This window comes from Carcharodon carcharias, assembly GCF_017639515.1.
Source record: "Carcharodon carcharias isolate sCarCar2 chromosome 27 unlocalized genomic scaffold, sCarCar2.pri SUPER_27_unloc_2, whole genome shotgun sequence".
Classification (NCBI taxonomy): domain Eukaryota; kingdom Metazoa; phylum Chordata; class Chondrichthyes; order Lamniformes; family Lamnidae; genus Carcharodon; species Carcharodon carcharias.
Window position 1 is genome coordinate 1,673,544 of NW_024470635.1, and position 24,686 is coordinate 1,698,229.

Consider the following 24,686-nt stretch of genomic DNA (forward strand, 5'->3'; position numbering starts at 1 on the left):
CGTTATCAAAAACAGAAAATGCTGGAAATAATAATCCATATTTTTCCAGGTGCCAATTAATTTTTTCCCGGATCATTAGCTCCAACCTTTCCCCACCGGTGAAATGAAGCTGATTGTCCTGGAATGGCTGTGTTTTTGAACAGGGGTGTAACATTTACAATCTGTCAGTGCTTTGACACCACTACTATATAAGAAGGATTGGAAGATTGTGACCAGAGCCTCCACAAGTTCCATCTGAAGGATGCTGTCTCTGACAGTGCAGCAGTCCCTCAATGTCACCCTGGAGTGTCAGCCTAGGTAATGTGCTCAGGTTTATTAATATTTCCTCTTGTTACTGATGTGGATCATTAAGAAACAATGGACTCTTATGATGTCATCCAGTCCCAGTGCGATGATGTCATGAAGACTATTAAATACCAGCGGAGCCTTAATGGTGAAAACAGTTTTGTTCGAGATGGCAGCAAGACCATTAGCGATTGATCAGCAAATGGAATTAATGGGAAAGAAAGTGAGGCAGCTCATGAACATCAGGAATAGTGTTGGGAATTATGAAGATGAGAAATATGTACAGTATATGTCCCATCTCCCGACACTCTGTGCCAATCTCCTGACACTCTGCCCCATCTCCCGACATGCTGCCCCCATCTCCCGACCTGCTGCCCCCATCTCCTGACACTCGGCCCCATCTCCCGACACTCTGCCCCCTTCTCCCGACACTCTGCCCCCATCTCCCGACACTCTGACCCATCTCCCGACACGCTGCCCCCATCTCCCGACACGCTGCCCCCATCTCCCGACCTGCTGCCCCCATCTCCCGACACTCTGCCCCCATCTCCCGACACTCTGCCCCCATCTCCCGACACTCTGCCCCCATCTCCCGACACTCTGCCCCCATCTCCCGACACTCTGCCCCCATCTCCGGACGCCCTGCCCCCATCTCCTGACACGTTGTCCCCATATCTATATTCTTCCAGTTTGAATAAAAGATCATCGACCTGAAACATTTACTCTGTTTCCCTCTCCATAGAAGCTGTTTGACCTTTTGACCTGCTGAGGTTGCAATATTTTCTATTCTGAGCTCGGATTCCCAACATCTGCAGTCTCTTGTTTTGGGTTCACAGTGGATCAGTTTTTCCTGAATTACCGTTCCCTGTTTAAAGGTGAAGAAGGAGCTTTTAAAGAATGAGACAATAACTGTCCCCCTGTTCGACATGAGACTAAACTCACTGTTAATTCCTCCTCAGTAACAATTGTAAACACAAAGTTTCCAGCCGGGATTGAACCGGGGACTTTCTCATGTAAAGTAAACGTGATAATCAGTGCACTAGGGAAATGAGTGTGAATTCCCCCACCCCCGGACAGAGGGGAACTGACCATCCATCTCTAGCTCTAATTCCCAAACAGAAAATGCTGCCAAGAATCAGCAAGTCAGGCTGAGTCTGTGGCCGCTCTCACCCTTTGAAACCGTCACAATGCCCGGCTGATTGACGGCAGCTCCGGACCAATAGGAAGAGGGGGCGGGACTGGAGGACCGATCGCGAGTTGCTGGTCCTCCAACCAATCGGAGTGAATGAGGGGCGGGGTTCGAGAGCTGAGGCCCCGCGCAGGCGCAGTGTCATTGTACTTGAAGCCCGGTGAGTGCGGGAGCTGAAGGAGGAAGGAGGCGGGAAAGGGTGAGTGACAGCCGAGTGCAGCAAAGAAATGGAGTCAGTGCGGACTGGGAGGTTTCATAAACAAGACCCGAATTGGAAACTCCCGGTCCCTGTTTGCATCAAACCGACAGCAGCTGCGGCCTCTTCCGATCTCAGACCCGGGGTAAGGGCCGCCCTCTGACAGTAATGCCTCTTGTTCACTTTCTGCAGGTGATTACACCGTGATTCTCAGACAGGAAACTCAAACCAAACATCACATCAAAACCTGACTGAATCACTCCATCCATCAGGACCTGGACATTATCGGCCTCTGAGTGTAAGTGTTGAGTTTCAGGTCATTACCACTCACTGTGTAAATTTCTTCCTCACATCCCCCTGTGGGTCTTGCACCAAATTTTAAATCTGTGTCTTGTAATCCTTTTACTGTCAACTATTGTGAATGGCTTTTCTTTATCCACCTTATCTAAACCTACCATTAACTTGCACACCTCTGTCAAATCTCCCTTCAACCTACTTGGCATCCCCAGTTTCTCCAGCCACAGTGTCAGGAGTGTATACCATCTACAAGATGCACTGCATCAACACACCAAGGCTGGTTCAGCAGCACCTTCCAAACCTGTGACCTTTAACACAGAATGACAAAGGCAGCAGACGCCTGGAACACCATCAACTGCAAGTTCCCCTCCAAGTCACACACTATCCTGACTTGGAATTATATCGCCATGTGTCTTGGAGGGGAACTTGGAGGTGATGGTGTTCACATGCACCTGCAACCCTGGTCCTGCTGAGTGGTGGAGATTGAGCGTTTGGGCGATTCTGTCAGAGTTCTGGTCAAGCTCTAGATAAATAAAGTCCCTCTGCTTCTTCCACCTCTCTCTCTTGCTCTCTTTTTCTCTCTCCCCCATTTTCTCTTTCCCTCTCCTCCCTTGTGGGCTAAAGTCTTGTGTAGGCCCAGACTGGGTGGCAGGTTCCCTTCCCTGAAGGGCATTAGTGAACCCAGTTGGGTTTTTATGATAATCCAGCAGTTTTCATGGTCACTTTTTCCTAGTGCCGGCCCCACAAATTCCCAGATTCATTCAGCTCAATTTCACAACCTGCCTTTGTGTTTTTGTGATTTCTCTCTCACTCGCTTTTTTCTGTTTTAAATCAATTTCACAGGGTAATAAAAGGGGAGCATTTGCAATTGGGAAGCTGAAACAAAACAACAGATTAGGATTTGAAAGAGTCTTTGGATTCATCGGGACCTGAAGATCATCAGCCTTTGAACATGGAAGGAAAAAGCATTGTTCACACTGGGAGGAAACTGTTGGAAATGTGGGGACTGTGGGAAGGGATTCAGTTACCCATCCCAGCTGGAAATTCAATGGCGCAGTCACACTCAGGAGAGACCATTCACCTGCTCTGAGTGTGGGAAGGGATTCACTCGGTTGTCCCACCTATTGACACATTAGCGTGTTCACGCTGGGGAGAGGTCATTCACCTGTTCCGAGTGTGGGAAAGGATTTCCTGGTTTATCCAGTCTGCTGAGACACCAGTGGGTTCACACTGATGAGAAACCTTTTAAATGCTCAGAATGTGGGAAGTGCTTTAAAAGTTCTCAGGAACTGATGTCCCATCATGTTCACACTAATGAGAGATCATTCAGGTGCTCTCACTGTGGGAGCGGATTCAAGGCCTCATGTCACCTCATTGTACACCTGCACCGTCACACTGGGGAGAGACCGTTCACCTGCTCCAAGTATGGAATGGCATTCACCCGGTCTTTCAACCCTCTGACACACCAGCGAGTTCACACTGGAGAGAGGCCATTCATCTGCTCCGAGTGCGAAGGGATTCAGTCAGTTATCCACCCTGCAGAAACACCAGCGAATTCACACTGGGGAGAAGCCATTCACTGGTTCCGAGTGTGGGATGCGATTCAGTAGTTCAACCACCCTGCAGATACACCAGCAACTTCACACTGATGAGGGACCTTTTCAGTGCCCAGACTGCCAGAAGTGCTAAACATTCTCAGGAATTGATGTCCCATCAACGTGTTCACACTGACGAGAGACCGTTCAGGTGCTCTCACTGTGGGACCTCAATGAACCACCCACACTGGGGAGAGGCCGTTCACCTGCTCCGAATGTGGGAAGAGATTCACTCATTCATCCAATCTGCGGAGACACCAGCAAGTTCACACTGACGAGAGACCATTTAAATGCCCAGACTGCGGAAAGTGCTAGAAAAGTTCCAGGGAATTGATGTCTCATCAATGTGTTCACACTGACGAGAGACCATTCAAGTGGTCTCAGTGTGAGACTGGGTTCAGGCAATCATCTCAACTCACTGTACACCAGCACATTCATACTGGGGAGAGACTGTTCACCTGCTTCGTGTGTGGGAAGGGATTCACTCAGTCATCCCACCTATTGAGACACCAGAGAACTCACAAGAAACTAGAGATTGGATTTTGCTGTTGATCATATCCAGGACTGAACCATGTTCACTGGGGTCTGTTTCTGTTGATGTTCATTAATGCCATCCCAGTTTTAGGGTATAACATTCTGAATAAAAGTCAAATACATCAGCTTTATGTGAAATACACTGTCAAATATTTTTATTGTCTCAAACACAAGTTAGTTCCTTTTGAAGGGCTCTCCCTCTCCCCTGTCTCCTCCAGCCTCACCTCCAACAACAAGTGTGAGGAGCTCATGGAGCTTCTTTGTCACTAGGATTGAGACAATCCGATCAGCTGCCTCTGCTGCTTCCCTCCCTTCCACTAGCCCACTGGGACAAACTGTCTTTTAAGTTCCCCCTTGTCTGAGCTCTGACCTTACATCTTTCTCCAGTTTCTTTCCCATCTCTCCTGATGCCCTCTCAGTGCTCATCTTGTCCATGAGAACCACCTCCTGCTCCCTTAACACTTATGCTCACTAAACTGCAGACAATCCAACTTTTCCCTGTTAGCTGATATTGTCAATTTTTCTCTCTCTCTTTTGTTACTGCTCCTCCAGCTTTAAACCCACCGTCATTACCCATCCTAAAAAAGCAACCTTTGACCCCCACCATCTTTGCAAACTACCACCAGAGTCATAGAGTTTTACAGCACAGAACCCATCGTGTCTATGCCAGTCATCAAGCCCCTATCTACTCTCACCCCTTTTTCCAGCACTTGGTCTGTAGCCCTGTAAGCTGTGGCTTTTCAAGTGTTCATTTAAATAATTCTTAAATGTTGTGAGGGTTCCTGCCTCTATCACCCCTCAGGCAGTCTGTTCCAGATTCCAACCACCCTATGGGTGAAAAAAAATTACTCAAATGCCCTCTAAACCTCCTGCCCCTTACCTTAAATCTATGCCCCCTGATTACTGACCCCTCCACGAAGGGAAAAAGTTTCTTCCTATGTACCATATCTATGCCCCTCATAATTTTGTACACCTCAATCAGGTCCCCGCTCAGCCTTCTCTGCTCCAAGGAAAACAACCCCAGCCTATATAGTCTCTCTTCATTGCTGAAACTCTCCAGCCCAGGCAACATCCTGGTGAATCTCCTCTGTACCCTCTCCAGTGCAATCACATCCTTCCTATAGAACTGCACACAGTAGTCCAGATGTGGCTTAACTAATGTTTTATACAGCTCCATCATAATCTCCCTGGTCTTATATTCAATGCCTCGACTAATGAAGGCAAGTATCCCATATGCCTTCTTAACCACCTTATCTACCTGTTCTGCTGCCTTCAAGTATCAATGGACATGCACACCAATGTTGCTCTTATGCTCTGTACTTCCTAGGATTCTACCATTCATCATGTACTCTCTTGCCTTGGTAGTCCTCCCAAAATGCATCACCTCACACATCTCCAAGCTCCCTTTCCTCTCCAAAGTCCTTGTACTTGGTGTCCCCCAAGGATCTATCCTTGGCCCCTCCTCTTTCTCATCTACATGCTGCCACTCGGTGACATCATCAAAAAGCACCATGTTCGTTTTTACATGTACACTGACAACATCCAGCTCCACCTCACCACCATCCCTCTCCATTCCTCCACTGTTATTAAAATATCAAACTGCTTATCCCACATCCAGTACTGGATGAGCAGAAACCTCCACCAATTAAAAATCAGGAAGACCAAAGCCATTGTCTTTGGTCACCGCTACAAATTTCGTTCCCTAACTACTGAGTCCATCCCTCTCCCTGGGAACTGACTGAGGCTGAACCACACTGTTTACAATCTCGGTGTCATATTTGACTCCAGGAGGAGTTTCTGACCACATATTCACACCATCACTAACACCAGATATTTCAATCTCCATAACGTCGCCTGTCTCCACCCCACCCTCAGCTCATCTGCAGCTCAAACACTCATCCATGTCTGTGTTACCTTTAGACTTGACAATTCCAATACATTCCTGGCCAGCCCCTCACATTCACCCTGTCCCCCACACGGAAACATGAGATCATCCAAAACTCTGCTGACCGTGAGCTTTATCACACCAAGTCCCATTCACCCATCAGCCCTGTGCTCTCTGATTTACACTGGCTCCTGATCAAGCAATGCCTCCAGTTTATAATTCACGTCCATGTTTACAAATCCCTCCATGGCCTCATCCCTCCTGATCTCTGTAACCTCCAGTCACTCACCCTCTGAGGTATCTGTACTCCTCATTCTGGCCTCGAACATCCCTGATTTTAATGACTGCACCATTGGTGGCTGTGCCTCGGTGTGAAGCTCTGAAATTCCCTCCCTAAACCTCTCCACCCCCTCCAGCTCTCTCTCCTGATTAAAGGTGCTGGTTAAAATCTGCCTTTCCAATCACAGTTTTGTCCATTTACCCTAATATCGCCCTCTGTAACATGGTGTCAAATGTTTCTTTACAAACTTCCTCTGAAGCACCTTATTACATTAAACATGTTAGATAAAGACAAGTTGCTTCTGTTTCATGACAGCCAGATGTGCAAAGTAAGATTCCACAAACAACAATCATACAAGTAACTGATTAATCTGTTTTTATTTGGTGGTGTTAGGTAAAGTGAATGTTGGTCCCACTGCACCAGGAGAACTCCCCTGTGAACAGGAGGTGGAGGTGTTGAGCTCTCCTGAGCTGAGAGTGGAGCTGATTGAGCTGTCAGACCTGCAGTGTACCTTGAAGAACCGCTGTCTGGGACCTTGCCTCTTAATTCTCAGATCTCCCCATCTTGAGAAGGGAATATCCTTATTGACTTCTCACAACTGATTCCTGACTAACCTCACTATTTCTAAGCTACGAGCTTGTTTTCCTAATTTCTTGATGACAAACTGTAGATAACATACTAAAGCTACGAGAATGATCAGAATCAGCAACACAAACTATTGAGCAGCCACCAAGAATAAATATCAAAACTTTTCTGTTAAAATGTCATAACTATTGTCTTAGATTCATCCTCCCCACCTGCCGATCATCTCACACAATCTAAATTATTGGCATGTCGTAAATATATCTGGTTCAAACAAAATTTCATGCACTGACTTTAAAGGTTCTCTAGCTCTCTATTCACCTGCGGGTATTTTCTAACTCATTCTGGACCTTTTTCAACTTAATCTGTCCTTTCTGACCCTCTTTAGAAATCCTATTGAGGATATACTCGTAATACCAGTCACACTTTTCTCCAATCCCCAGGATATCTCTCACCCCTGGCCTGCCTGTTTTCTCTGTCAGACTATCTATCAGTCGCTCCCTGTAATGTGTCAATCCCATTGTATACTCCTGGCTTCACTTAGGAACTTCTCCATTCACGTTTAAGTAAGTATGTTGCTTCTCAAGCCTATGATCTCGATCGCTCTGATCCCACTGCTAACACCACTTGTAAGATTGAGGTTCGGGAGTCACAGATTACCTGAAAAGGGGGTTGAGCACAGAAGTGATTTTAAAATTGTTTATTGAGAAGCGACAGTTTAAACATGATGCAGAACCTAAATAGACACGAGAAACACACGACCCATGACAGGTTAGAATGGATTACTGGTCCCGGAGGACACAGAGTGAGTGCTGGTCTCCGTAGCTGGTGGTGGCAGTCTCTTCTGAACGGTTAACTGGTGTGGGGAGTGTGAGTGTTGGGCTGAAGCCAATACAGATCACTTCAAAATCTCTTTGCTCTCAAGAGCCTATTTTAACCTTTTTATAGGGTTATTAGACAATGATTACTTACAGTCCGTTACTTGAACTGAACTTGTCTCCATTCCTGTGCCGAGGGGATTTCTATACCAGGTGGGAGAGGTAACATTTTGGAACTCTCAATTCTCCACCAATTCCCATTCCCCTTCTTTCTGATGGATAACGGAGGTGTCACTGTGAGTAATGTACAAGTCAGTAAGAATTGTCAGCAAGGATTAATCAGCACTTTCTAATTGGAGATGTTAATTAGTGGAACCTCTCAGACACTGAATTGTAGAGTTCGTACCAAAGATTGATTTAGGGTCAAAGTAAAATTTCAGAATCTTGTTGTAAACTAATTTCTGATGAGAGTTCCTGAATTATGGGGAAAGATCAGAGACAGCGGTTCTTAAAGGGACACTGCAGCCCCGAAAACACAATCAGCTACAGATCCAGAATATTAAACACCAGCCCAGTTACAGGGATTGTTAACATCAGCAGAAAACCAGCCTAATATTGTCAGACTTTTCATTCTGGATGTGATTAACAGCAGAATCCAATCCCTGCAGTCACTTATGAACTTGCTGGTGTTTCAGCAGGTGGGATAACTGAGTGAATCCCTTCCCACACTTGGAGCAAGTGAACCTCCTCTCTCCAGTGTGAACTCGCTGGTGCACTTTGAGGTTGGATGAAGACCTGAATCTCTACAGGAAGTACAGCTGAACGGCCTCGCCTCAGTGTGAATTCACTGGTGCTTCAGCAGGACAGTGGACACAGTGAATCCTTTCCCACACACAGAGCAGGTGAACTGTCTCTCTGCAGAATGAACTCGCTGGTGTGTCAGCAGGCTAGACAACTGAGTGAATCTCTTCCAACACTTAGAGCAGGTGAACGGCCTCTCCCCAGTGTGAACTCGTTGGTGTACACTGAGGTTGAATGAAGACCTGAATCTCTTTCCACAAGAAGTACAGCTGAACGACCTCTCCTCAGTGTGAACTTGCTGGTGCTTCAGCAGGTTAGGGGACCCAGTGAATCCTTTCCCACATACAGAACAGGTGAATGGCCTCTCTCCACTGTGAACTCACTGGTGTGTGCATAGGTGGGATAATCGAATGTATCCCTTCCCACATTTGGAGCAGGTGAATGGTCTCTCTGCAGTGTGTAACTTGGTGTGTTAGCAGGTTGGATAACTGAGTGAATCCCTTCCCACCACACATGGAGCAGGTGAACGGTCTCTCCCCGGTGTGACTGCGTCGATGGTTTTCCAGATGGGATGGGAAATTGAATCCCTTCCCACAGTCCTCACATTTCCACGGTTTCTCCATGGTGCGGGTGTCCCTGTGTCTCTCCAGGTTGGATGCTCAGTTGAAGTCTCGTCCACACAGAGAACATGTGTACAGTTTCTCCCCACTGTGAATGGTGTGATGTTATTTTCAGGCTTTGTAACTGGTTAAAGCTCTTTCCACAGTCAGTTCACTGGAACACTGTGTGTGTGTGTGTGTGTGTGTGTGTGTGTCTCAGTGCTTTTCTAGTCACACTAACATTTGAAATCTTTTCCTACGAACAGAACAGACAAACATTTCTCCTTCCACATTCAAAAGCTCGATGACATTCAGGTCTTATAAATTGAGTGACTGTGTCAGATCTTGATGTGATGTTTGGTTTGAGTTTCCCGTCTGCAAATCCTCCCTTTCTAATTCTCTGTAAGAGGTGTTTACAAAAGTCATCACTGTAAGAACAGGATTGAAATTCAAAACAGACAATTCTCGTTTCTGTGGAACATTTCTTCAACTCTTGTTCCCCTAAAGCTGCAAATCCCCATCCCACGCAATCTCCCCCCTCTCTGTGCTGAAAACCAAGCAGAGTTTTGGACAATTATTTCTGTATCTTTTTAACAGATTTCTACAACTGGAGGTGACAATATGTTTGATCATTCACTTCAGTCATTACTCGTGACAAATCTTTAATCTGAAGTCCCCTGACCAACCATACAAAATAGCAGACGTTAACCTTGTATCCAAAACTTACTGTGTGGAGATTTAATGAGTGATCGTGAAGGTGGTTTATCCAAACCTCTCAGGGTTTCCTTCCTTCCTTCTCTCTCTCTCTCTAAGTTAAACTGGGATCAGTCTCATGCCCCATTCTGGTTCCTGCTTCTCTTCCTGGTGACTAATTAACTCCAAATAAACACTGAGAAGATTGAAGACACTGTTTTCGGTCTCTGTTCCAATTGTCATTTCCCAGATACCAACTCATCCCTCTCTCTGGGAACAGCCTGAGATTAAGCCATCATCGCTGCTGTTGTTACCTCCAGACTCGACTATTCCAACACACTCCTGGCTGGTCGCCCACGTTACCCTCCGTAAAGTTGAAGACATCCAAAGATCTTCTGTCCATGTCTTCACTCGCAGTGAGGCCAATTCCCCTAACACCCCTCTGCTTCCTGACCTGCTTTGGCTCCCAGTCAAGCAGCAACTTGATTTGAAAATTCTCATCTTTGTTTTCAAATCCCTCCATGGTCTCGCCCCTCCCTATCTCTGTAATCTCCTCCAGCCCCACAACCCTCTGAGATACCTGCACTGCTCTAATTCTGGCCTTGTACATTCCCTATTTTAATCGCTCCACTATTAGTGACCGTGCCTTCAGTTCCCTTGTCCCCAAGCTTTGAGATTCTCTCCCTACCACACTTTCCCCCTTTAAGACACTTGAAGGAGGAACAAAGAGACCTTGGCGTGTGTGTCCATAGATCACTGAAGGCAGAGGGGCATATTAGTGGGGTGGTGAAAAAGGCAGCTGGGGCACTTGCCTTTATCAATTGAGGCATAGATTACAAAAGTAGGGAGGTCATGTTGGAGTTGTATAGAAGCTTGGTGAGGCCACAGCTGGAGTACTGTGTGCAGTTTTGGTCGCCACATTACAGGAAGGATGTGATTGCACTGGAGCGGGTGCAGAGGAGATTCACCAGGATGTTGCCTGGGATGAAACATTGAAGTTATGAAGAGAGGTTGGGGAGATTTGGGTTGTTTTTGTTGTGCAATAAAGAAAGAAATAAGAGCTGCAGCCTCGCTCGGTGCAAATGGGGAGACGGTCCCCCGAGGACCGGGAAGTTCTTTTTCTGGGTTTGCGGTTTACACAACATGTTTACGAAGCCGCCCCACCCACCCACCGGACCCATCGCTCCCTCCGCTCCGCCATTCACTTCTTCACCGATTCCGGATCCGAGAAAGAAGCATCCCTCCATCGACATTACTCACACTGCGCATGCTTCACTCCCAGCCCGGCCACGCCCCTCATTCACTCCGATTGGTTGGAGGACCAGCACCTCCCGCGCAGTCCTCCAGTCACGCCCCCTCCTTCCTATTGGTTCGGAGCTGCCGTCAATCAGCCGGGCATTGTGACGGTTTCAGATGGTGAGAGTGGCCACAGACTCAGCCTGATTTGCTGATTCTTGGCAGCATTTTCTGTTTGGGAATTAGAGCTAGAGATGGATGGTCAGTTCCCCTCTGTCCGGGGGGGATTCACACTCATTTCCCTAGTGCACTGATTATCACGTTCACTTTACATGAGAAAGTCCCCGGTTCAATCCCGGCTGGAAGCTTTGTGTTTACAATTGTTACTGAGGAGGAATTAACAGTGAGTTTAGTTTCATGTCGAGCAAGGGGTCAGTTATTGTCTCATTCTGTAAAAGCCACTTCTTCACCTGTAAATAGGGAACGATAAATCAGAGAAAACTGATCCACAGTGACCCAGAAATAAGATACTGCAGGTGCTGGAAATCCGAGCTCAAAACAGAAAATCTTGGAAACACTCAGCAGGTCAAACAGCTTCTGTGGAGAGGGAACCAGAGTGAATGTTTCAGGTTGGTGACCTTTTATCCAAAGTGGAATTTAGAGATTTAATAGATTACAAAAAAGTCCAGAGTCGGGGAAAGGAGACATGAGACAGTCTTATGATAGGATGGAAGGCTGGAAGTGATTAAATGACAAAGGGGATGATGGTGCGAGGCCACATTGGGTGACGATTAGATAAGGAAATAAACTGATGGGCAAGTGAAGAAGCAGAAGACAGGGGCAGAGGAGATATAAATGGTAACAGCAGAACATGTACCAGCAGCTACTGTCTGAAAAAAATAAGATCAAAAATTATTCAAGTGAATGTTGAGTCTGGAACATTGCAAAGAGGCAAACCGAAGCACGAGCCACTGTTTCTTCAGCTTCCCTGGATCTTCATTTGAACAGTGCAGCAGGATGAGGACAGAGAGGTCAGAGCTGGAGGTCAGAGCTGGAGTGCAGTAGAGAAATAAACAGGTAAGTAATCAGAAGCTCTGGACCACACTTGCAGACTGCTGATGGTCCACAACAGCAGTCATCCAATCGGGATTTAGTTTCTTCAGCAGAGAGGAGACCACATCGTGAACAGTGAATACACAATACAAAATGCAAATAAGTACAAGTATATCACTGTGTCACCTGGAGAGTCTGTCTGGGGCCCTGGAACATGTGGCAGAACTGAAAGGGTGGGTGCTGCATCTGCTGGGCTTTCATGGAAATGAGACACAGTGATCTCATAAGAACTCTAGGAATAGGAACAGCTTGCTCCACCATTAAATGATCTTCCACCTCAACCCCTCTTTCCCGTCCTATCCCCATATCCATTGATTCCCTTAGTGTCCAAATATCTAGACACTGAGTCTATTGCTCTTCATTTTGAGATTCAAGATGGAAATTGACAGACTTAATGAAACTATTAATCCAACCCGGCCAATTACCGCCCCATCAATCTACTCTCTGTCATCAGTAAACTGATGGAAGGGGTTATCAACAGTGCTATCAAGCGGCACTTGCTTAGCAATAACCTGCACACCAATGCTCAGTTTGGGTTCTGCAAGGGTCACGCACCTTCTGACCTCATGTCAGCCTTGGTTCAAGCATGGACAAAACAGCTAAACTCCAGGGATACGGTGACAGTGACGGCCCTTGACATCAAGTGAGTCTTTGACTGTGTGTGGCATCAAGGAGACCGAGCAAAACTGGGGTCAATGGGCATCAGGGGAAAACTCTTTGCTGGTTGGAGTCATACACAGCACAAAGGAAGGTGGTTGTGGTTGTTGGAGGTCAGTCATCTCAGTGCAGGACACCACTGCAGGAGTTCCTCAGCATAGTGTCCTCGGTCCAACCATCTTCAGATGCTTCATCAAATACCTTCCTTCCAACATAAGGTCAGAAGTGGGGATGTTCATTGATGATTGCACAATGTTCAGCACTATTCATGACCCATCAGATCCTGAAGCTTTCCATGCCCAAAAGCAACAAGACCTGGACAATATCCAGGCTTGGGCTGACAAGTGGCAATTAACATTTGCGCCACACAAGTGCCAGGCAATGACCATCTCCAACAGGAGATCGTCCCCTGATGATCGATGCCATTACTATCACTGAATCCCACACTATCGACATCCAGGGGGTTACCATCGATCAGGGACTGAATTAGACTCACCATACAAATACTGTGGCTATAAGAGCAGGTCAATGGCTAGGATTCATCCAATGAGTAACTCACCTTCTAACTCCCCAAAGCCTGTGCACCACCTACATGCACAAGTCAGGAGTGTGATGGCGTATTCTTCACTTACCTGGATGAGTGCAGCTCCAACAACACTCAAGAAGCTTGACACCATCCAGGACAAAGCAGCCTGCTTGATTGGCACCACATCCACAAATATTCACTCCCTTCACCACTGACGAACAGTGGCAGCTCTGTGTACCATCTACAAGGTGCACTGCAGCAACTCACCAAGGCTCCTTAACCAGCACCTTCCAAACCCACAACCGCTAACATCTAGAAAGACAAGGGCAGCAGAAATATGGGAACACCACCACCTGGAAGTTCCCCTTCAAGCCTCTCACCACCCTGAATTGGAAAAATATCGCCATCCCTTCACTGTCGCTGGGTCAAAATCCTAACAGGACTGTGGGTTTACCTACACAATAGGAACAGTAGTGGTTCAAGAAGGCAGTTCTCCACCAGCAACTCAAGTGGCAATTAGGGATAGGCAATAAATGCTGGTTTAGCCATTGACACCCACGTCCCACAAATGAATTTTTTTAAAACTGGAAAATGTACAAACAAGGTGCACATGAATTGCAAATTCATCTCTTCACTGCTTGGTAATCATGTTAACTGAGCTTTCCACTGGCCCCGTGCTGAAATTCAGTCATTCTCTGACAGGTATTCTTAATGGTATAATTGGCGGATTTAGAATGAAAACTGCGCTCTGTTGCACTGTCAAGGTGAGAGACAACTTAGATGATTCATAATGTTACAGAGCGGCTCCTTGGATCTGGTCATTTCATCTCATATTATTTTCAGCTAATGGGAGAATGGCTGAAAGAGGATGGTGTATAACAGCTCGAAACCACAGTTCCCTCTCCCACTGCAAGACTGATCCTTCCAACTAATGGGAATTTGGGACAATAGTGACGCTGATGCTCAGTTAGCTGTCTCCATATTATAAGATGCTTCATGAAGCACTGGGAAGGTGCTTAAAAGATTGACTGGAATTATGGCAGAAATGGAAAGCTATATCAATCACAAAAGATTGAACTGGTTGAAAAGGTTTTGCCTAGGTTATAAGAGTGAGGGATGACCTGAACGAGACCTTTAAGATAATGAAAGGGTTTGACAGGGTAGATAAGTAGAAGTTGTCTCCACTTGTGGATGGATGGGAATAAAGACAGATATGATGAGGTTTTTTTTTCTCCCTCAGTGGGTCATGAGTGTTTGTTATTTTCTTCCTCAAAAGATGGTGGAAGTAGAATCTTTGAACATTTTTAAGGCAGAGGCAGATAGATTCTTAATAAGTGAGGTGGTGAAAGTGAGTAGGTGGGAATGTGGAGTTTTGAGGTTCCAATAATTCAGCTTGATCTTGTTGAATGGGATCGAGGGGTCGAATGGCCTCCTCCTGTTCCTCATTCGTATGTTTTTATGTTTGTATGTAAATAATAAATCTGTTGTACAAATCGGGAACAACTGCTTTAACCATAGATAATGCAGGAAGTGCTGGAAATACTCAGCACACCAAGGAACATCTGTGGATTGAGGAAACTGAGTTAAGTTTTCAGATCTGCGCACTGATGCAGTGCAATTCTGATGGGAAGTCATAGATCTGAAATGTAAAATATGTTTAGCTTTCCACACACGCCACCAGATCTGTTGGAAATTCTGGCATTTTCTGTTACTTTTTCAGATTTACAATGCCCGACTTTCTCTAACTGTGGATGGTTGAGAATGTAGAGCTCATTTTCAGAAGGGTTTGAGATCCAGTGTGTGTTGGAAACTCATGGGTAAAATCACACAATGAGATCGTTCACCAGCTGAATGTGGAAAGGGATTCATTCAGTCGTCCCATTTACTGACACGACAGCACAGCCACATCAGAGAGAGGGCTATTCAGATACTTCATGTGTTCAAAGGGAGTTACTCATTTTGCCCACCTGTTAACACTCCAATTTAAAAGTTCCAGGGATTTGATCCACAATTGCTACATTCTTACTGACAAGACAGAGTTTAAATGAGTTGACATCTAACTGTAGATGTTTGTTCTGTTGTTAATTACACCTAGAACAGAACTATGATGGAGGGCCAGTGCTTTTTGATTGATATTTGAATCGACGCAACAATTTTATATAACACAAAGACAAAAATACCTGGAAAAACTCAGCAGGTCTGGCAGCATCTGCGGAGAGGAGCACAGTTAACGTTTTGAGTCTGTATGACTCTTCAACAGAATTAAGGAAAAATAGAAAAGAGGTGGAATATAAGCTGGATTAAGGGGGAGGTGGTGGGACAAGAAGAGTTGGATAGAGGACCAGTGATAGATGGAGATAACCAAAAGATGTCACAGACAAAAGGACAAAGAGGTGTTGAAGATGGTGATGTTATCTAAAGGAATGTGCTAGTTAAGGGTAGAAAGCAAGACGAGCAAGGTACAGATAGCCCTAGTGGGGGTGGGGTGAGGTGAAGGAATTGAAAAAGGCTAAAAGGTAGAGATAAAACAATGGATGGAAATACATTGAAAAATAATGGAAATAGGTGGGAAAAGAAAAATCTATATAAATTATTGGAATAAACAAAAAGGAGGGGGAAAATCGGACAGGGGGTGGGGATGGAGGAGAGAGTTCATGATCTAAAATTGTTGAGCTCAGTATTCAGTCCGGAAGGCTGTAAAGTGCCTAGGCGGAAGATGAGGTGCTGTTCCTCCAGTTTGCATTGAGCTTCACTGGAACAATGCAGCAAGCCAAGGACGGACATGTGGGCATGAGAGCAGGGTGGAGTGTTGAAATGGCAAGCGACAGGGAGGTCTGGGTAATGCTTGCAGACAGACCGAAGGTGTTCTGAAAAGTGGCCACCCAGTCTGCGTTTGGTCTCTCCAATGTAGAGGAAACCGTATTGGGAGCAACGAATGCAGTAGACTAAATTGAGGGAAGTGCAAGTGAAATGCTGCTTCACTTGAAAGGAATGTTTGGGCCCTTGGACGGTGAGGAGAGGGGAAGTAAAGGGGCAGGTGTTGTACCTTCTGTGGTTACATGGGAAGGTACTGTGGGAGGGGGTTGAGGTGTAGGGTGTGATGGAGGAGTGGACCAGGGTGTCCCGGAGGAAACAATCCCTGCGGAATACTTCCGGGGGGGTGAAGGGAAGATGTGTTTGGTGGTGGTCTTGGCCCTGTGCCTCCAACTGGATTGTAAAACATAATATTCTATGAAACAAAATGGGCCTTCAATGGCTGCGGCTTTGTCCAGCATGCAATGGGGGCCAGAATGTGCCCTATCTTCACTATAGGACCGCAGGCGCTGTGCCGGATAGCGACTGGAGCATGCGCATTGCGGTCTCTGAATGGCGCATGCGTAGTAAAGTTTACTTATTTCTATTCGAAGGGGGCGAGAAATGGCGAAAACAGGCGAGTGAATGGAGCCGGTGATTGGAGAGAATGGAGGCGGCGGAGTGGGCGGGGAGGCTTTATAAACACCCAGTGGAGGCGTGAAACCGCGAAATGAAGCTACAGACCCCGCGGTTGTACTAGACGGGACGAAGGCAGCTGCGGCCGCGACTTCCCTCGAAGACAGTCCCGGGTTAAAGGCCGCCATCTTTATAGGGGCCAGTAGCGCTAGAGCGCATGCGCGGCCTCCATAGTTTTTAGGGCAATGTGCAGCAGGGCGCATGCGCGGTCATTCTGGTTCAGAGGTTCAGATTCACAGACAGCAAACCCAAACCAAGAGAAATGTTAGTTCCTTCTCAATTTCTATTCTTGGACTGACAGTGATGGATTTTGTAAATTTCTTTTGGAAGCAGAGATTGACAGACGGGAAACTCAAAACAAAGATCACATCAAGACCTGACAGAGTCACTCGGTTCATCAGGATCTGAATATTATCATACTTTGAATCTGGGAGGTAAACAGTTTATCTGTTCTGTGTGTGGGCAAATATTTAAGGAAGGAGTAGGAATAATTTACTGGGAGAAAGCCAACTTCAATGGTTTAAGAATGGACCTGACTCAGGTAAACTGGAATCAAAGGTTGTCAGGAAAAACTAACTAAGCACTCGGTTGTCTTTAAAGAAGAAATAGTTCAGACACAGTAAAGGGACATTTCCGCAGAAGTGAAAAGGTGGGGCAAACAAATCCAGAGCCCCCTCAATGATATAAGTGATAGAGATTAAGATGGAGATGAATAAATGTGCTAATGACACATGTCAAGTGGATAAAAAAACCAAGAACCAGGTTGAATAGAGAAGGTTCAGAGGGAAATTGAAAAAACAAATAAGAGAAGTAAAGAGTGAGTATGGAAAGAGACTGGCTAATATAGAAGGAAATCAAAATGTCTTGGTAGGCTTATAGATATTAGCAGGGTGGTAAAAGAAGGAGTAGGGCTGAGTGGGGACCAAAAGGACAATTTGTACATGGAGGCAGTGGGCATGGATGAGGTATTAAATAAACATTTTGTACCTGTCATTACCAAGCAAGAAGATACTACACAGGACATGGTGAAAGAGGAGGTAGTTCAAACATTTGTGGGATTTAAGATTGATAAGGAGAGGGTGTTGGAATAGCAGTCATAGCTCTTGGAATGAAAAGGACAGCAGCAACATGGATATGAAATTGGCTGAGTGACATTGTTTAATGGATGTTTTTCAGACTGAAGGAAGGTTTATAGTGGAGTTCCCCAGGAGTCAGTGTTAGGAACCCTGCTCTTCTTAACAGATATAAATGACTGAGATGTTGGTGTTCAGGCACTATTTGAAATTTGTTGACAAAACCTAGAATGGGCACAGACTGTGTAGCAGCTGCCCTTCCCTGAAGGACATGAGTGAACCAGTTGGGTTTTCAAGACAATCCAGCAGTTTTCATGGTTGCTTTTTCCTAGTGCTGGCCCCACAAATTACCAGATTCATTCAGCTCAATTTCACAACCTGCCTTTGTGTTTTTGTGGGTTCTCTCTCACTCCCTTTTTCTGTTTGAAATCAGTTTGACAGAATATGAGAATGGGAGGATTTGCAGTTGGGAAACTGAAACCAAACATCACATCAGGATCTGATGGAGTCACCCAGTTTATCATTTGCTGAATATCATCAGATTTTGAACATGGCAGGAAAAAGCACTGTTCACAGTGGGGAGAAACCATACATGTGTTCTGTTTGTGGATGAGGCTTCAGCCAAACATCTGGCCTGTCAAAACATAAGTGCAGTTACAACAGAGAGACGCCGTGGAAATGTGGGGACTGTGGGAAGGGTTTCAGATCCCCTTCTGACCTGGAAACACATCAGCGTAGTGACACCAGGGAGAGACCATTCACCTGCTCCTTGTGTGGGAAGGGATTCACTCATTCATCCACTCTGTTAAAACACCAGCAAGTTCACACTGATGAGAGACCTTTGAAATGCCCAGATTGCGGCAAGTGCTATAAGAGTTCCGTCAACGTGTTCACACTGACAAGAAATCATTCAGGTACTCTCACTGTGGGATTGGGTTCAAGCGATCATTTCACCTCACTGCACACCAGCAAGTTCACACTGGGGAGAGACCATTCACCTGTCCGTGTGTGGGAAGGGATTTACTCATTCATCCACCCTGCTGAAGCACCAGCGAGTTCACACTGGGGAGAGACCTTTTAAATGTCCAGACTGTGGGAAGTGGTTTTAAAAGTTCCTGGGAACTGATATCCCATCAACGTTGTCACACTGATGAGGGACCATTCAGGTGCTCTCATTGTATGACTGGGTTCAGGCGATCATCTGACCTCACTGCACAGCAGTGAATTCACACTGGGGAGAGGCCGTTCACCTGCTCAGAGTGTGGAAAGGGATTTGCTTGGTCATCCCACCTGCTGAGACACCAGCAAGTTCACAAGCAACTCCAATGATTGGATTTTGCTGTTAATCACATCCAGGACTGAACCATGTGCATTGGGATCTGTTTCTGATGATGTTAATATACCCCAGCCCAGCTATAGGTGTTAATATTCTGTATAAAAGTCAAATAAATCAGCTTTGTGCTAAATACTGTGTGTTGAATCTTTTAACATCTCTAACGCAGGTTAGTTCCTTTTGAAGGGCTCTCCCTCTCTCCTGTCTCCTCCACCCTCACCTCCAAGAACAAGTGTGAGGGGCTCATGGTGCTTCTTTCAGAGAACTTTCCAAACCCACGATCACTACCATCTAGAAGGACAAGGGCAGCAGATCCACATGAACACCAGCACCTGCAAGTTCCCCTCCAAGTCACACACCATCCTGACTTGGAAATATATCACCATTCCTTCACTAACGCTGGGTCAAATCCTGGTACTCCCTCCCTAACACCGCTGTAGGTGTACCTACACCACATGGACTGCAGCTGCTCAAGAAGACAGTTCACTACCTTCTCAAGGGCAATTAGGGATGGGCAATAAATGCTGGCCTTGCCAGTGATGCCCACATCCCATGAATGAATAAAAATAATTGAGACAATCTAATCAACTGCCTCTGCTGCTTCCCTTCCTTCCACTAGTCCACCAGGCCAAACTATCACTGACGTTCTCCTGTCTTAGGCCTGAACTCAAGTCTTCCTCTAAGTTGCTGTGTGACCTCCCATTAGGTGGGTTTCCTTTTGTCTCTCCATGTTGGATGATCAGCTGAAGCCCCGTCCACACACAGATCACAGACCCCATAAAGAAACCAGGTAATTGGGAGAACGGGGTGTAAGAGTTGTGAGGGGTGAGGGAAGCATTGAGAAGGGCTAAGAATCATGGGGGGTGGGGAAGAGTTGTGACAGACAGAATGGGGGGTGCGATGTCATTTATTCACTGACCTTTATGCTGGAGTGAGTGATGGGGCCTCGAACCTCATTCTCTCGACACCCGGACCACTGGCAGGAAAAGAAACGCACGTGTCCTAGAGCCTCGAACCCGATAGCTGGACTGAGTCTCTGTTCCAAATCCCCCATTGCTGCCTCGGAGCTCACAGCCCCAATTCCTCAGCCCCCCACCTCACCGGGAATCGCGACCCTCTGTTTGAGATCCTCTGCTGTAAAATCAGGCCAAGGTTTTTGTTTGGAGTCTCCTGACTGAAAATCCCCTCTCTCCAATATCCTGCAAATGGAGTTTACAAAGGGCATCACTGTCAGTACAGGATAGAAATTCAGAACAAACAATTCTAGTTTCTATGGAACATTTTTTCCTCTCTTGTTCCCCAAAAGCTGTAAATCTCTGTCACACACACTCTCCACCTTCCCTCAGCTGAAATCCAAATGCATAGCACCATCTCCCCCATTTCCTTTCTCCACTCCCAGTTTTCTCCTTCCCTCTACTCTGGCTGGGTTCAGTACTCCAGCTCCTGTGACTCTTATTTGGATCCTCAGACTGGCCCCAGCTGCCGTCCGGTGGAACACAGGAGGGGGGCCCCCTGTTGGATGTTATCCAGGCCCTAAAGCTGCACAGCTAGTTTCTGACCCTGGGGTGAGTGGTCATAATGCCGTCCTTCAGTTTCTGAATCGGTGATAGTAACAAAGCAGGATGGAGAAAGCCTCATTTTGAGGGGTGACACTGCTGGAAGAATGGAGAGCTGGAGTTCACCTGGAAAAGGAGAAAAGTTTAAAAACAGCACCCAATGTGAGACTTAAACCCACAACCCTGAGATGAAATGACTCATGCAGGACTAGACAGGGTAGATGCAGGAAAGATGTTCCCAATGTTGGGGGAGTCCAGAACCAGGGGTCACAGTCTAAGGATAGAGGGTAGACCATTTAGGACTGAGATGAGAAATTTCTTCACCCAGAGAGTGATGAGCCTGTGGAATTCGCTACCACAGAAAGTAGTTGAGGCCAAAACATTGTATGTTTTCAAGGAGTTAGATATAGCTGAAAGGGATCAAAGGATATGGGGAGAAAGCGGGAGCAGGCTATTGATGTTGGATGATCAGCCATGATCATAATGAATGGAGGAGCAGGCTTGAAGGGCCAAATGGCCTACTCCTGCTCCTATTTTCCATGTTTCTATGCTCGACCAACTGAGTTAGTCAGGCAATCGGAAATGTTATATCCAGATGTTATCACAATGAGATAACTGAATGAAATGGCTGAGAAGGAAATTGACCACCAGATGCCCAAGGGTCCAATGCTTTCCACTCAATCATCAATAACATCATTCACAGCTTCTGCTTCTTAGCTGCACCTCCTTCCAAACATTGTGATCCATTTTCCTCAGGATTTTTTCCTGGGATTAATTTTTACCTGCTTTGTGTTCTCATTTTGAAATCAGATTTGCTTCAATATCCAACACAAATTGAATTGAAAATCTGACGGACAACCAATGGAAAACAAGTCACTCAGTAACACAAATCCCGTGGTGCTCATTTTCAGATTCACAACAGTCAGCTTTTCAATAAACTGAAAGGATTGAGAAAGTTGGTGTGACATTTATTTGTGACTCACTCACCCGGGTATTCTGTAAATGCTGCTCGGAGGTTTGGTGACAGGGATATAACCTACCGGCATTTTCCTGAGCCTGTGCTGGGTGTATTGGGAGGTTTGACCCGGGTTGGAGTATCTCGCTTCCCAGGGATGGGCAGGATCCCGCTGATTGAAGCTGCTGTCACTGCTCTCTGCTGGCAGCGGGTGATTGGAGAGGTCAGGGCCAGAATATTGCTGCTTTCCCCTGTGTTGTGATATGGTAAGTGGTATTTGCCGGGCTGACCAAATCCCAAAGGAAAACTTGGTCAGGCTATCACAATAATTTTGCAATTTGTATTTATTATGAGAAGGTATGTGTACTGAAGTCAGAAGTAAAGATTCCACCACCGCTTTTGGGGATTTTAAATATTAAATTAAAACATTTATTAACAGAAGAAAAGAAAACTTAAACACATAAGATTACAGTTATACAGTTAACTTCATTTTATATCATTTCCCAAAAGATTTCCACTTAGCTAGACTCACAAATAAACACCCATTTCCAGGCAACGGTCCCGATAGATTTTTAATCTTAAAACATCCAGTAATATTCCTGCAAGGCACCCACTGTTGCTATAGGGGAGGTATTTCACAAGCTTCTCTCTCCATCTCAGTCAACAATGGAAATCCAAGTCTTGTAAGAAAACCTTGCTGTCTGGAACAACCAGACACTCCTCTGGGGTGGTGAGAAGCTGCTTCCTTCATAGGACTGTGTTCACATGGCCAAACCCCTCATAAATGTTTTTAACTTTCTTTTGAAGGTTACCTTTCCCAGAATCTAAAAGCTTTCATGTTGATTTTATGGCTACTATTTAGGGAAAAATAAACTTAATAACTTTGTTTTATTTATTTATGCTCTTTGCCAGTTGTAAGACTTCCTTTTTTATCTCTTTAAAATTCAATAGCTAAAAATTCATCTCCTCATTTATCTCCTAATGCAAATTCCTATTCATGCTGGATCTCCTGGTATCCCATCTTAGCTCACTCACCTTCACTTCAAAAATGTCTCCTTTTGCACCTAATCCTCTTCATGATTTAAACCTTGCAGTCTGACTGTTGTCAGTCTAATTAAATTAGTCACACACACACACACAACCTACACACAGTCCGCACAAGCCTGCTTCGCAGTATCCCACAGTAATAAGGGAAAAAAATTATATTCTGTTTACACCTGTTTTACTCATGATGGAACTGATGAAGAGAGAATAATTTATTGTTTTGTTTGAATCCATAAACTTCATGGATTTCTAATGGGTTAGATGTAGGTAAAAGACAGCGGTTCTTCAAGGTACACTACAGGCCCAACAGCTCAATCAGCTCCACTCTCAGCTCAGGAGACATCAACTACTCCATGTCCTGTCCACAGGGGAGTTCTCCTGGTGCAGTGGGACCAACATTCATGCTTTAACTAACACCACCAAAAAAAACTGGATTAATCAGTTAGTCTGATTGCTGTTTATGGAATCTTACTGTGCATCAAACTGAAACAGAAATAACTTGTATTTATAAAACACGTTTAATGTATTAAAATGTTCCAAAGTTCTTCACAGGAGTTTCATAAAGAAAAAAAATGACACAGAGACACAAAGGGAGATATTAGAGTAAATGGACAAAATCTTGATTGGAAAGGCAGATTTTAACCAGCATCTTTAATCAGGAGAGAGAGCTGGAGGGGGTGGAGAGGTTTAGGGAGGGAATTTCAGGGTTTTACATCGAGGCACAGCCACCAATGGTGCAGTAATTAAAATCAGGGATGTTCAAGAGGCCAAAATGAGAGGAGCACAGATATCACAGAGGGTGAGTGATTGGAGATTACAGAGATAGGGAGGGACGAGTCCATGGAGAAAATTGTAAACAAGGCTATGAACTTTAAAATTAAGGCACTGCTTGACCAGGAGCCAATGTAGGTCAGTGAGCACAGGGGTGATGGGGACTTGATGTAAGAAAGCTCATGGACAGCAGAGTTTTGGATGATCTCATGTTTCTGTGTGGGGGACGGGTTGAATGTGAGAAGCTGGTCAGGAATGTAATGGAATTGTCAAGTCTAAAGGTAACATGGACACGGATAAAAGTTTCAGCAGATGAGCTGGGGTTAGGTGGAGTCAGGCGATGTTATGGAGATTGAAATACCTGGTGTTAGTGATGGTGTGGATATGTGGTAAGAAACTCCTCCTGGGGTCAAATATGACAACAAGATTGAGAACAGTGTGGTTCAGCCTCAGACAGTTCCCAGGGAGAGGGATGGACTCGGTTGTTAGGAAACAGAATTTGTAGTGGTGACCAAAGACAATGACTTTGGTCTTCCCAATTTTTCATTGAGGAAATTTCTGCTCATCCAGTACTGGATGTGGGATAAGCAGTTTGATAATTTAGTAACAGTGGAGGAATGGAGAGGGAGAGTGGTGAGGTAGAGCTGGGTGTTGTCAGTGTACATGTGAAAACTAACATGGTGCTTTGGGATGATGTCACTGAGTGGCAGCATGTAGGTGAGAAATAGGAGGGGCCAAGGATAGATCCTTGGGGGACACCAAGTACAAGGGCTTTGGAGAGGAAAGGGAGGTTGGAGATGGGGCAGTAGTTTTCAAAGACAGTGGGGTCAAAAGTTGCTTTTTTTTTAGAATGGGTGAGGATGGTGGATTTAAAAGTGAGAGAGACAGTATCAAAAGAGAGCGAGAACCATTAACAATATCAGCTAAGATGGAGAAGTTGGATGGTCAGCAGTTTAATGAGAATAGGGTCAAGAGGGCATGAGGGTTAGATGGGAGAGAAACTGGAGAAAGATGTGGGTTCAGGGATCAGACAAGGGGGATCTTTAGGGGCAGTTTGTCCCGGTGGGCTAGTGGAAGGGAGGGAAGCAGCAGAGGCAGCTGATCGGATTGTCTCAATCTTTGTGACAAAGAAGCTCCATGAGCTTCTCACACTTGTTGTTGGAGGTGAGGATGGAGGAG

At 45.6% G+C, this 24,686-nt stretch overlaps 1 long non-coding RNA gene across 1 annotated transcript; it reads left to right on the plus strand.

The window, feature by feature from the left end:
- Window positions 1-1,687: 1,687 nt before the first annotated feature.
- LOC121273872 lies at window positions 1,688-4,234 on the plus strand. Its single transcript, XR_005942095.1, has 2 exons — window positions 1,688-1,968; window positions 2,811-4,234. It is a non-coding gene; the product is annotated as an uncharacterized LOC121273872 (long non-coding RNA).
- Window positions 4,235-24,686: the final 20,452 nt, after the last annotated feature.